The 14699-nt window shown below is 40.2% G+C and overlaps 1 protein-coding gene across 7 annotated transcripts in view; it reads left to right on the top strand.

The window, feature by feature from the left end:
• The window catches only part of PDE1C (phosphodiesterase 1C), a 662111-nt gene that overhangs the window by 375685 nt on the left and 271727 nt on the right, over positions 1-14699 (top strand). The gene's annotated exons all lie outside the window — the stretch shown is intronic.

The raw sequence follows: 14699 nt of genomic DNA, 5'->3' as shown, positions 1-14699 counted from the left end.
GGGAAGTCTTGGGAAGCAGGAAAACATTCAGAATGGGGTTTTGTAGGACGTTCACTATGCAGGAGCTGAGCAGTCACCATATTTAAACACCAGACATCTGCCATAATAGTATGGTGGATGCCAGGAAAGGGTTAAATTACCTCATTTTCCTAGATCAGAAAAATAAACAAATAAATAAATGAATTAAAACACACACACACCCATAGAACATCCTTGAATCTGAAAATGCCCAATCTTGTAGTGGGAAAAAAAAACATCAAAAGAGCCAAGCCTTTTTTTCGTTATTGCAGTGCAATGTGTATAGGGCTCACATTAGCTTGTTTGCTGGTCTCTGGTATCTTCTAGTGACATGTCTATACATTTTCCAAATAGAATTACAGTAAGGTGCTGAAGTAACACTGTTCAATCAATAAGCTATAGAAGACACTGGTACAATGGGCATCAAAGCCATTGGCATCCTGTTCAGCCAAAATACACAGTTTATATATCCATGAGCATTAAGAACACATGAATATCTACCGCATAGTGCTCTTATCTTATAGGAGGCCACGGGTCTACTTGTGCAGAGGCATAGAATGAAGCGCTCTTAGACCCGACTCCAAAATCTGTAACATCTTTTAACCCGTTACATGCCATTTGTAATCCTGTTGTCTTTTTACGTCAAGGAATAGCATTTGGGTCCCTTAATCAGCAGTAAGCAGCTACAACTACTATATCTGGAACCCTTATAGCTAGTAAGAAATATTAACCATTTCTTAACACTTATATTAATAGACCAGGAATGATCATGTTGTCACGTAAAGCACACCCAGGGAACATGTGGGATTCATTTCTGACTGCTAGAAGACAATGGTCATTTATAACATTACATTTTTATTGTTAGCAGAACTTGAGGGTTTTTTCTGTTAGCATAAAACTCCAGATGTTCGTTAAGGAGAAGTAACTGACAGGATAATGTTGGCTGAGAATAATGAAGAAGGGATTTACACATCACTTAGAATGCAAGGACAAATACAGGTGTTAATCTCTGAGCTGTATATAACAGTGCTATCACTTAATCTGTGATGCTTTCTGCGGTTTCTTTCCTCTTCTATTCATTTGCTGTGCTTTCCAGTCCATAAATGTAGTATGTTTATGGCACATAGTGGCAATTATATTGCAAATATACTGCCAATGATTCAACACAACCGCTCAGCCTATTCTAAACTGTTCTGACCTCATCCACATTACAAAGTACGCAGATGAAGGTGTGAGATGTTGTATCAAACAGTGTCTGTTAATAAGGTTATAACTAATGCATCAGTACTTGACTTCCTCAAGTACAATTTGGTTTGGAAGAATTTTATACTTTTTTTTTTTGGTTTCTACTCCCGGTTAGAGGGCACAGCCTCTTGTGGCCCTGCAAAATTACTATAGGCTAGAAGTCTGCAAAATCATTGCTTAAAGTTAGTCCAGTTTCTAGTTGGCGAAGATTTGAGCTTTCTGGTTCATGGAGTGTAAACTATTCATCTAATTTTTTTAAGAGTCATGAGCCACTCAAAAATATAGGCACATTTTCACTCTGAGAACAACTCAAAATCTCTACCAAATTACTAAAGAGAAGTATTCTATAGGAAGCAAAATATACTTCTTCCATCTACTCAATCCATTCTTAGCATTAGCTCAAACCGCAGTAAAATCTGCAACAAACAAAAAGCTGTTTTTCCGCAACATCGGGCATCAGGCTAAGGGCCTCTTCACACGGCGTAAGCACGCCGCTCATTTAGACCCGTACACGCAAGCGCTTCAAAACACATCCCATTCACTTCAATGGGAGCGCCCATAAAGCCGGCTTTACGTGTGCTCCCATTGAAGTGAATGGGATGTGTTTTGAAGCGCTCGCGTGTACGGGTCTAAATGAGCGGCGCACTTACGCCGTGTGAAGGGGCCCTAAGGCCTCACTTTGCCTAAAAGCTGCTTTTTTTTTTGTTGCAGATTTTGCGGCTGGAATGGCTACAAAAGGAATGGTGAAGATAAAGAAAGCGCTTATATTTCTCCCTTCTGCTCAGCTAACCCCTGGCTTTGTTTGGTTCAAATACCACAGCAAAATCTGCAACAAAAATCTTTTCCCCATGTAGGGTTTTCTGGCCCCACCAAATGGGATAGGTCATTAGGTCATTAGTATGTTATCTGGGGGGGAGGGGGTTGAACAGCCGGACACCACACAGATCAGCTGTCAGCCTAGTGGCTGCCAAAAGCTAGTGCAGTGAACAGGGAGTGGATGCAGAATGCTCGCATCCAATTTATAGCAGCAGACCTACAGCCCATCAACTGTGTAGTAGTGGTACTGGGAATTGCAACGCCATTCCTAATACTGGAATAGGAGCAGCCTGCATACTTCTCCTGTCCATTGAACCAGCATCTGGCACATCAACGATGTCAACAACTGATCCGAGAGTCAGTTCCTTTTACCGCTGGCAACCCATTGAAGTCAATGGGAAGATTTTTTTTTTCAGTGCTGAATCTGATGCGGATTCCATACCAAATTCAGCACCATTTTCCTCCGTGTGAATGCACCCTACCGCACTTACGTAAACATATCATTTTGTTGTAGATTTTTCTGCATTTTTTCAAGCCAAAGTCAGAAGTGGTTTGAAAAGGAATGGTAAATTTGGTGATTTTGCTCAAAAAAACCCTCAGCAATAAAAAAAACACAACATGGGGCCTTATCCTAAGTGTTATTGCAGTAAAATTTGCTGATCTTATTGAGGAGAATTAATCAAGCCTCTGGTATCAAAAAGTCATGAAATTTCATGAACTCTAGTTTGACATGTTGGTTGCGGTATCAAGTATCAAAAAGTGTATGCATCTAATACTAACAGGTCGTAAATTACAACCCATGTAAATACTAGTCTAAATAAATTCCCCTCATTGTGTTGCCAAACACTGGAGACACATGTACAATCCTGGCACCAAAGTCAGACTTAAAAAAGCGATAGTTTGAATGCATAGATTGTCAGCTATTCCTGGAATTTGTAGGAGGCTGAAACCTCATCCCTGGATTCTGCATTCTGGATAGAAGTACTATATAGGTAACGGCAAATGTCCTATATTGTTGCTGCACCTTACATCCATATATAAGTGTATGTGATTGAACTTACTATTATTATTGTTCATATTGTTCAATTGAGCACTTTGTTGAAATGGAAACAAGTCTTCACCCACAAAAATCCGTTAAAAATCCATACATAAATTTCTGTTTATCAAGCCATCATCTCGGTGCCCTAAACTACAATATCCTGTCATTAGGATATTTATTGTAGTATAAAATAGAGGTCACAGGGTTAAATGAAGCTATCAAGAATGATGTTTAGCTATTGTGCCGGGACTGGTAAGATGACATTCCATCACGTCACATGACAACTACTTTTTCAACTATTTGACATTGACCTTGCCTAGCTGGACACAGGAGTTATTGATATAAAAACTGACTTTTTAAGATAAGAACAGGAATCAAACCAAAAACCACAATAGCAGTGAGTGCTGAAGAATAAGTTACGGCCAGAATGCTCAATATATAACATTTACAGATTCATGTCTCATGAAATGTATCATTATTCCGTTAGTAGAGTGAACAGCAAGTGTAATGAAACCTCTGTGTTTAGAAGTTATATATTACAGTATATTGCTTTCCACTTTTTGTTCTCAGACAGAATGAAAGCTACAAATACAAAGACGAGCCAGGAATACAAAACAGAGGGTTGCTTGCAACCTGTTATGGACAATGCTTATACCGAACACATGTGCCTAAATGTAAATGAACCTTTATTGCAGAACATATCTAAAGTGTATATTACACAGAGCAAATAGGAGTTACACATATTCAGTATTTCCTATAGACATTTCCCTGTGAAATTGAGGTAGAGATCAGTCTCTAATGAGCAGATGCTGATTGTTAGTTAATGGCAACTTTATTTGGTCAAAAAAAATGAGTACTAGTCAGCAGCTCATCTCCCTCTGTCATGGTACTAGTCAGCAGCTCATCTCCCTCTGTCATGGTACTAGTCAGCAGCTCATCTCCCTCTGTCATGGTACTAGTGAGCAGCTCATCTCTCTCTGTCCTGGTACTAGTCAGCAGCTCATCTCCTTCTGTCATGGTACTAGTCAGCAGCTCATCTCCCTCTGTCATGGTACTAGTCAGCAGCTCATCTCCCTCTGTCATGGTACTAGTGAGCAGCTCATCTCTCTCTGTCCTGGTACTAGTCAGCAGCTCATCTCCCTCTGTCATGGTACTAGTCAGCAGCTCATCTCCCTCTGTCATGGTACTAGTGAGAAGCTCATCTCCCTCTGTCATGGTACTAGTCAGCAGCTCATCCTCCTCTGTCCTGGTACTAGTCAGCAGCTCATCCTCCTCTGTCATGGTACTAGTGAGCAGCTCATCTCTCTCTGTCCTGGTACTAGTCAGCAGCTCATCTCCTTCTGTCATGGTACTAGTGAGCAGCTCATCTCCTTCTGTCATGGTACTAGTGAGCAGCTCATCTCCCTCTGTCATGGTACTAGTGAGAAGCTCATCTCCTTCTGTCATGGTACTAGTGAGCAGCTCATCCTCCTCTGTCATGGTACTAGTGAGCAGCTCATCTCTCTCTGTCCTGGTACTAGTCAGCAGCTCATCCTCCTCTGTCATGGTACTAGTGAGCAGCTCATCTCTCTCTGTCCTGGTACTAGTCAGCAGCTCATCTCCCTCTGTCATGGTACTAGTCAGCAGCTCATCTCCCTCTGTCATGGTACTAGTCAGCAGCTCATCCTCCTCTGTCCTGGTACTAGTCAGCAGCTCATCTCCCTCTGTCATGGTACTAGTCAGCAGCTCATCTCCCTCTGTCATGGTACCAGTCAGCAGCTCATCTCCCTCTGTCATGGTACTAGTCAGCAGCTCATCTCTCTCTGTCCTGGTACTAGTCAGCAGCTCATCTCCTTCTGTCATGGTACTAGTGAGCAGCTCATCTCCTTCTGTCATGGTACTAGTGAGCAGCTCATCTCCCTCTGTCATGGTACTAGTGAGAAGCTCATCTCCTTCTGTCATGGTACTAGTGAGCAGCTCATCTCCCTCTGTCATGATACTAGTGAGCAGCTCATCTCTCTCTGTCATGGTACTAGTCAGCAGCTCATCTCCCTCTGTCATGGTACTAGTGAGCATGCTGTCTGTCATACTGCCGAATTAAAGCGTACCTCCAATTATAATTAACTTTACATAAATAAACAGAACAAATGATTATAAGAAACCTTCGCTGCATTTCAGGCTGATTTCCTTTCTACATACAAGTCTATGAGGAGCGGAGGGAAAGGAGGTGCTGCTGAAAAAGACAGTAAAATAATTGTTGCAGCTAGCTCTGCTACTCTGTGAGTAAGGAAGAGCACTTCTGGTACTGCTATACATTCCAGATAAGTCACTCCACTTTACAGAATGAGACAATAAATTATTCAGCCTTCAGCTGCCTCCACCATCCTCCTGCCCTCTCCTTAGAGTTCTGTATGAGGCTGGATACAGAGATGTATCTCTATGTATACAACAATCGAACTGAAGATAAAGTGGAGAAAGTGGCTTAATTAAGTGTCGTTATTGTATAATGGAACTTCTTACTTTTTAAAGTCTTCCCGTATCATGCTACTCTTAGAATGTGGTTAGACATTGCAGCAACCATGTTTGACAAAATCCTTGGCAGCTGGCGTGGTCATTTACAGCATCAGTAACACTGACCTTCAAAATTGCATCATTGGTGGCTAGAAATTTATCTACACATTTTCTGGAGTGTGTGGCCATACCCTTAGTGTATGTTTCCACATTTAGGATCCTGGTTGTGAAGTCAAAACCAGATGAGGGTTATAACAAGGGCATAAGAATAAAGAGTTGATCCTACCCTTCCTTTTGTAATCTGCTTCTGGTTTTGACTTCAAAAACGACATCAAAAACATTTGTTTATACATGCCTTGTGGGGGCTGGAATTCGCATTTGATTTTGTTAGTGTCCATCAGTCATATAATCGTGAGTACCATTTAATGTTCCCTCTTCTGTAAATGTGAGTTTTAATCCAATAGTATGGATGGTGATTTGTCAAGATTGACTGATCTGAACCTTTGTGGCAAATAAAATAGTATGTTTTAGTCTTTTCTTTAAATATATTATGTATAATAAAATGAATCCTTTATTAAATCTTTGCATACAGTATATTGAACACTGGTGGAGAGTCTATAATTATTACTTTACACATCAGAGAAAGTGATGCAAATTGTACCACATATATTATGACATTTATATATTTTACGAACCCAGCTATGTCATGGCTGCTGTACAATATTTTACACCCAAACATGGTGCATTTTAATACTCCATTTAAACTTGACTTTATTTTAGACAGTTTTCTGAGATACATGTACAGATTGTCTAAAAACATTTGACAAGCAATTTGCTTACTAAGCCTTGTCCATATGATTGAACTTTTTATTTTGGATGAGATAAGCTTGGACATACAGTATTAGGTCCCATTACAAGCTCCTAGCTCCCAACTGTTCATTATTGTGGGTAAATGAAGAGTAGTCAAATCCTTATGCGCTCTATAAACAGACAAGTGACTAACAATTTTACCAGCATACTATAATGACTAATGAATACCCGACACCCAGTTTTTTCCTTCTAATGTGTCCAAATATAGACAGATTCATTTATACCTGCTCTATGCCACTTTGATCTACATTTTACAGTTACCTAGCACATTGTAATAGGAACATGAATTTGAAAGTTCACTCGCTAGGTGAAAATTAAAATGAAATGTGAGAACTTCAGAGTAATGACGAGGAAAAACATGAAACAAGTTTTGCTGGCTTCAAAACAGCAATCCTGCTTCGCGCATGTAGCAAAAATGGATTTTTTTTTAATGTTAGCCACTAAAAAGGGTTCTATTGGAATAGGCCAAAAAAAATATCTATCTATCTATCTATCTATCTATCTATCTATCTATCTATCTATCTATCTATCAGGGTACCACTACCGGCCCTGATACCGTACCATGTAAGATGAAGGTGCTTGTTTTGGTGTATGATAAAACCTTTCCTGGATGGGTTCCCTACTGCTCAGATGAGAAGGCAGGGTTGGGGCAGGGCTGAGCACTGTCAGGGATGGGCTTAATACCATGGTTTCTGTTCAGGCTGTGTATCAACCTGGTAGGATATCTGAGGAGGCAACAATGGCTACACTAATAACAGCAGATGTTGGAGCAGAACCGCTTTTCTTCTCAACTCTTCCTATAGGTTTTGGTCAGTGCATACCAACCATAACAGCTGCTATGGGGCCTGTGACATGAGGGGGCCCAGCTGATTTTTTATAATAGGCCTTTAAATACCGGATTACTCCAGTAGATAATAACTACTAATTAGGGCAGGTTCACACCTGCGCCGGTCTCCGCTTTGTGGGTTTCCATCTTCTGCCCGAGAAACTGGACAGGAGACGGAAACACAGCAGTCAGTGAGCGTCTTCTGGTCTACCCAGCAAAACCATTTTTTTTAACTGGGCACAAAATCCTGAATGTTCAACTTTGTGTCTGGTTAAACGAAATGGTTTTGCCGTGGAGAGGCACAAGACGCTCACAGACGGTCACTTTTCAAACCCATTCAAATGAATGGGTTTGAAAACTGACTGCTGGTTTCTGTCTCCTGTCCAGTTTCTCGGGCGGAAGACGGAAACTTGCAAAGCAGAGATCAGGCGCAGGTGTGAACACGCCCTGACTTATCATTTCCTGTTCCTGTTCATGGCCGCCTCTGCCCTCCCTTTGCACGCTCCAGGGAGCCCCGTGCATCCTACAGCATAATGATGCAGACGTTACCCACATAAGTAACCTCTGTGGCCCAATTACAGGCATTAACGGTCAGTAACATTATTGGAGATACCTGAAAACCCATGACAAAGTCCGGAAGTGGTGAGTGACACAGTTTTTTTTTTTTTTTATCTTTGATCACCTCCTCTGGTCATCCAATTATTCTAAAAAGTCATAGAAGATGTAACTTAGAAAAAGATGAGAACACTCACTAGAGTACTCAAAACTTCAGATCTGAAGAGATCCCAAATTATGATGATATTTAGTGGGTGGTGAACATCAAGAATTTTGGAGTCAACCAAACCATAAATTTTTGAAAAATTTATAATGAACACTGTATTGAGACCACTATGGGACATTAAACTACGTGAAGGGGCCATTGTGGGACATTATACTGTATGGAGGGCCATTATGGAACATTATGTTGTATGGGGGCCACTATGGGACATTATACAATGTGAAAGGGCCATTGTGGGACATTGTACCATGTGGGTGCCAGTATAGGGAGTCAAAAAAGAATGTGCAATGCACAGTTTATTTTTTTGTGCACTAACCTGTCAATGCATTTGAAACAGGCTTAATCATTTTTTGGTGTGCGATGCACAATTCTTAAGAAATGTAGGACTTTTTGGAATGTCTTATGTGTCAGAATTAAAATCTTAGTTAAAATTCAGCTGCTATTTCAGGTTTAACTCACACCAGCATTCTGGTGCAAGTAAAAGTAAATCTGCTGGGCCAGCGTGTTCTTGCTCCAGCTCACCTTGATCCCTGCCTTGCATCACCCACTGTTTTACTGGGTGGTGAGCAGGTGGAAAATGAATAAAATGGTGCATCTTTTGCTGCAGATCTGGGTTGCACACAAAAGATTGCCACGCTCATGCAAGTTTTTGGCGGGCACATTATAATAAATTCCCCCATTGTGTAAAAAAAAATGTAGAGCACTGCTGGTGTCAAAGTACTTTTGTGTTGTTTTTTCACCAACTCCACCAGATTTAACAAATACTTTTTATGGTAACTATATACAGTGCCTACAAGTAGTATTCAACCCCCTGCAGATTTAGCAGGTTTACACATTCGGAAGTAACTTGGCATTGTGACATTTGGACTGTAGATCAGCCTGGAAGTGTGAAATGCTCTGTAGCAAAAAAGAATGTTATTTCTTTATTTATTTTTTAAATTGTGAAAAGTTTATTCAGAGGGTCATTTATTATTCAACCCCTCAAACCACCAGAATTCTGTTTGGTTCCCCTAAAGTATTAAGAAGTAGTTCAGGCACAAAGAACAATGAGCTTCACATGTTTGGATTAATTCTCTCTCTTTCCAGCCTTTTCTGACTATTTAAGACCATCCCCAAACTTGTGACCAGCACTCATACATGGTCAACATGGGAAAGACAAAGGAGCATTCCAAGGCCATCAGAGACAAGATCGTGGAGGGTCACAAGGCTGGCAAGGGGTACAAAACCCTTTCCAAGGAGTTGGGCCTACCTGTCTCCACTGTTGGGAGCATCATCTGGAAGTGGAAGGCTTATGGAACTATTGTTAGCCTTCCACGGCCTGGACAGACTTTGACAGTTTCCTCCCGTGCCGAGGCCAGGCTTGTCCGAAAAGTCAAGGCTAACCCAAGAACAACAAGGAAGGAGCTCTGGGAAGATCTCATGGCAGTGGGGACATTGGTTTCAGTTAATACCATAAGTAACGTACTCCACCGCAATGGTCTCCGTTCCAGACGAGCCCGTAAGGTACCTTTACTTTCAAAGCGTCATGTCAAGGCTCGTCTACAGTTTGCTCATGATCACTTGGAGGACTCTGAGACAGACTGGTTCAAGGTTCTCTGGTCTGATGAGACCAAGATCGAGATCTTTGGTGCCAACCACACACGTGACGTTTGGAGACTGGATGGCACTGCATACGACCCCAAGAATACCATCCCTACAGTCAAGCATGGTGGTGGCAGTATCATGCTGTGGGGCTGCTTCTCAGCCAAGGGGCCTGGCCATCTGGTCCACATCCATGAGAAGATGGATAGCACGGACTACCTGGAGATTTTGGCCAAGAACCTCCGCTCCTCCATCAAGGATCTTAAGATGGGTCGTCATTTCATCTTCCAACAAGACAACGACCCAAAGCACACAGCCAAGAAAACCAAAGCCTGGTTCAAGAGGGAAAAAATCAAGGTGTTGCAGTGGCCTAGTCAGTCTCCTGACCTTAACCCAATTGAAAACTTGTGGCAGGAGCTCAAGATTAAAGTCCACATGAGACCCACATGAGACACCCAAAGAACCTAGATAACTTGGAGAAGATCTGCATGGAGAAGTGGGCCAAGATAACTCCAGAGACCTGTGCCGGCCTGATCAGGTCTTATAAAAGACGATTATTAGCTGTAATTGCAAACAAGGGTTATTCCACAAAATATTAAACCTAGGGGTTGAATAATAATTGACCCACACTTTTATGTTTAAAATTTATTAAAATTTAACGGAGCAACATAACTTTTTGGTTTGTAAGATTTATGCTTCTGTTAATAAATTCTGCTCTTGTTTGAAGTTTGAAGGCTCTAACGTATTTGCATCTTATCAAACCTGCTAAATCTGCAGGGGGTTGAATACTACTTGTAGGCACTGTACGTACCTGTAAATCTTATATAGAAAACAACATTGCTTACATTCACAGTCAAAATTATGTTCTCGCAGTACCATAGCCTAAAAGTGAACAAAAAAAAGTCAATCACACTGGGGCTGGTTTACTAATGATAACTCAAATTCAGGCACTTTTCTCTTTTGGGACAAATTTGGTGCATATTAGTGCATTATAAGCCATAGCCTATTTTCTAGTTCACACCCTTTTCTTTAAACTATGCTCTTTTTATAGTCACTTTCTAGTGAGTTGCCAAATGTGTATAAGGCCGGGGCCCCATGGGCCAGAAACACCGCGATTTGCCCGCGGCGGAAACGCTACTGGAAAGTTCATGGCGTTTTACAAAAAAACTGCAAAGTGGATGGGATTCTTCTGAATCCCATGCTCACTTTGTGGTAAAAACCACAGAGCAGACACACTGCAATTTCCAAAACCGGCACAATTTTGGAAATCGGAGCATCTCATGGAAACACCAGCAGTTTCCCCAGGATATAATTGTAACAGAAAGTCTGTGGTGGAGAACTCTGTGAACATTCTGTTTAGAATGCTATAGGAAGAACCGCAATGCATTGTTATAACCGCGGATTGTCCCGTGTGGCCTTAGCCTAAGGCTAAGGTCCCACATTGTGGAAAAGCTGCTTTTTTGTTACAGGTTTTGCTGTTGTTTTTCAAGCCCAAACAAGGAGTGTATAGTTAGAAGGGAAAGTATTAAAGATTACTTAATATTTCCCTTTCTTTTTGTAGCCATTCCTGGGATTGGCTCAAAAAACTACAGCAAAATCTGTTTAAAAAGCAGCTTTTTCGCAGTGCGGGGCCTTTGTAGTGCAAATGAAACTATAATTCTAGCACATTTAGCTGACTAAATATCCCTTTGTTATTAGATCAGATGTTAGTACTGACAGTCATTACATACCCTTTTAAAATGCACTTTCTATATTCAAGGGTAAAATAATAACTATAATAATAATCTTGGGATTTAACTATTCTTTGCATTTATTGGTTCAAGATATAGACACATTAGCAGGACAGAAATTGTGGTGTAGATTGTTCCTAATAGATATTGCTCTAGTTTTCCCAGAAGAGTTCACTTTTATCATAAGCAATCTCAATGTTATTAACACTTAAGAATACAGGCTTAGAGCATAGGAAATCCTTCTATGATGCATGAAGGTCATCTATAGGACTGTGCTATTTGAGGTAAGTCATTTTGGACATACTCCATTTTAGCAAGTATAGTGCAAGAAATAGATTGTAATATGTGGAGTAACGTCGAGGAAAGTAATGATGGTTGTCATTCAGAAAAAAAACAGAAAAAAAGTTTATATGGCATAATATACACTGGAATTTTGCTGTATAATTTTGTATAAAAATATCCATATCATCATGTAATTGTAAATAGAATATTCTCCATCCTGTACTGACCTAAACTATAGCATGCTTTTAGTTTCCAAAATTGTAGGTAGCAAAATCAGGATATTTCAGTCTTAGGCCGGGTTCACACGATGTATTATGGCACGTAATGTGGTATGTAAACGTTTACATACCACATTACGTGCCATAATACATCGTGTGAACCCGGCCTAAGACTGAAATATCCTGATTTTGCTACCTACAATTTTGGAAACTAAAAGCATGCTATAGTTTAGGTCAGTACAGGATGGAGAATATTCTATTTACAATTACATGGTGATATGGATATTTTTATACAAAATTATACAGCAAAATTCCAGTGTATATTATGCCATATAAACTTGTTTTCAATGGGAGCCGGTACCGTATACGCGGCGCTATTTTGCGGCGGCCGCAAAATAGCGCTGCATATACGGTACCAGCTCCCATTGAAAACAATGGGAGCGTATATGGCCCACAAAACGTCCCGCGGCGTCTACGTATCACATTACGTGCCATAATACATCGTGTGAACCCAGCCTTACCATTGGGACTGCCCCAAATTGTCCCTTTTTCAGGCCCGGTCCACATCTGCATTCGAGCAATTCTGTTCCCCTCTCCGCACGAAAGATGCTGACAGGAAAGTCCTGGAAGCACAACTTTTCTCTCCACATTTTTTGTGCGGGAACCACACGGACCCCATTATAGTCTATGGGGTCCATGGGTTTCCTCAAATGGAAACCGATGCATAAATGTGAAATCTATACCAACTCACAGACAATGTATATTTCAGCCATTATATAGACTAAGAAGTAGTGGGCCGAAACAAAAATGGGCTGCTGGAAAAAATGTGGCGGCAACGCACAGCTCTTTTCACAGAAAGGCTGCAGAGGTTACCTCTGTGGACTTTCTGCTTCCATTATACTTATATGAAATTAACATGCTGTGATTTCCAAATTCGCAACTGTTTCGGAAATCACGGCGTGTCGCCGCGAATATTTTTCTGAAATGCATGGATGGCATTCGCTAGAATTGATTGTAATAAATAAAAAGTTAACAAGCCTGGTTATTGCAACTGTTATAGTACATAGCCACATCATTTTCAGTTCTCATTAACCCTCTATTAGACCTCTTGATTAAGACTGCATTTTAATTGAGCTTTAGTGCTTTTTATAGGGGCCTATGATAACAAAGCAAGAAGTGAAAACAAGTGAGCGAATATCAAATAAAGTTAGAAATTGCACTTTTAATCATGCAAGTTATTAGCACGGACATTGATCGCAATCATAATATTTATGATGTTGAAATCAAAATGATTTTATTTCAGTATGACATGTTCTGGTCTCTCTTCAGTTCACTGTCGAGAAATTACATGTTTTGTGAATTGAAGAAAATTATAGGCCTCGCGACATTATTCAGTGAACCATCACCTCTTCTTAGTCTGTCTACTGGGAATAAGCTTTTTGGTAGAAAACAGACAGTTTAAATCAAATGCAGTTTGTTGTTTCATGCATCTTATAGAGCAGAGCAATTTAAGTGTATTGTATAATTAGGGTTTTGTCTTTGCTATATTTTTGGTGCTTTTAATTACCAGATATTTTACATAAATATAAGTGTAAACATGGAATTACTGATTTCACCGTGCCCAGAACAGTGACATCACTGTTAAAATGTTAAATGTGACATTACTGTTAAACTCATATTCTAGGACTAATAACATCAACATGCCCACTTAATGTGATGTTACTCATAAACAATTATTCTATAACTAGTGATATTACCATTCCCAGAACAGCAGCATTATTTATTCTGAAGGTATGGCTAAACCATTATTGTGGATATAGTGACATCATCATACCCAGAGCTGTGACATCACTTAATGTAAAGATACTGCTAAACCCCTATTCTAGGACAAGTGATATCACTATGTCCAGAGCAGTGATGTCACTTCAAGGTATATTACTGTGCTAGATGACCTAGTGAGACTGTTTTGGGATAAACGCCTAATCTGGGACTAAACACGTTATTATATAGTGTTATGCTACTGTACCCAAAGATTGAGACTTAGTTGCTTTGCTGAAACTACATTGACCGGATGTTTATCAACACTGGATGACTGAATGATAACTGGGTTCCTACTTATGAAATTGTATTACATTCTTTATTGTGCTTAAACAAATGAATATACTGTAAGAGTCAGCAAACTGTTCAACATCAGGTTCCCCATCTTTAGCTCCCTAGCCTGTTCAAGGGAAATCTCCGTCTCCCTCATGTAGAAAAAAAAAGGAAGTCAAAATCTAAATTCTTTGGCGGTATTCAGGAATAGTCTTCACCTGTTGCACTACTCATTGGCTAAGTTCTCCAGTATAGTCCCATGAAGACTTCCTCTGGTGGGGCCTCCTCAGGTCCCATTACCCACTGAACCATTGACATATCACGATCTAGTAGACTGGGGGTGAAGTCTCCATATGTGAGCTACTCATTTCTCAGTCATCCTACTGCTAAAGGTGACAATATATGTACCTTCATGCTCATTATTGTACATTATAAATGGTCATGTAAGAGACTTTGGAATATGTAATATGAAACATATAATACAAATGATCAATATGCTGAAATGTTTGAGACCACTAAGATACTGGATTATAAAAATTGTTGTTCCAGTATAATTTAGGAGATACGATCCCTGAATCTCATGTGCAGGATCTAAAGACAGAAAAAAAAGGACTTTACAGGTATATTCTGTCTTCAAGCTGTCCTCAGCAGCTGAGATCTTTATATTAGTGCTAAATTTTCTATGGCCTAACAGGTTTTCCAGGATTTATAAATA

The sequence above is a fragment of the Leptodactylus fuscus genome, chromosome 4, assembly GCF_031893055.1.
Source record: "Leptodactylus fuscus isolate aLepFus1 chromosome 4, aLepFus1.hap2, whole genome shotgun sequence".
Classification (NCBI taxonomy): domain Eukaryota; kingdom Metazoa; phylum Chordata; class Amphibia; order Anura; family Leptodactylidae; genus Leptodactylus; species Leptodactylus fuscus.
The sequence above is the reverse complement of the archived record's forward strand: the minus strand, read 5'-3'. Positions and strand labels throughout refer to the sequence as shown.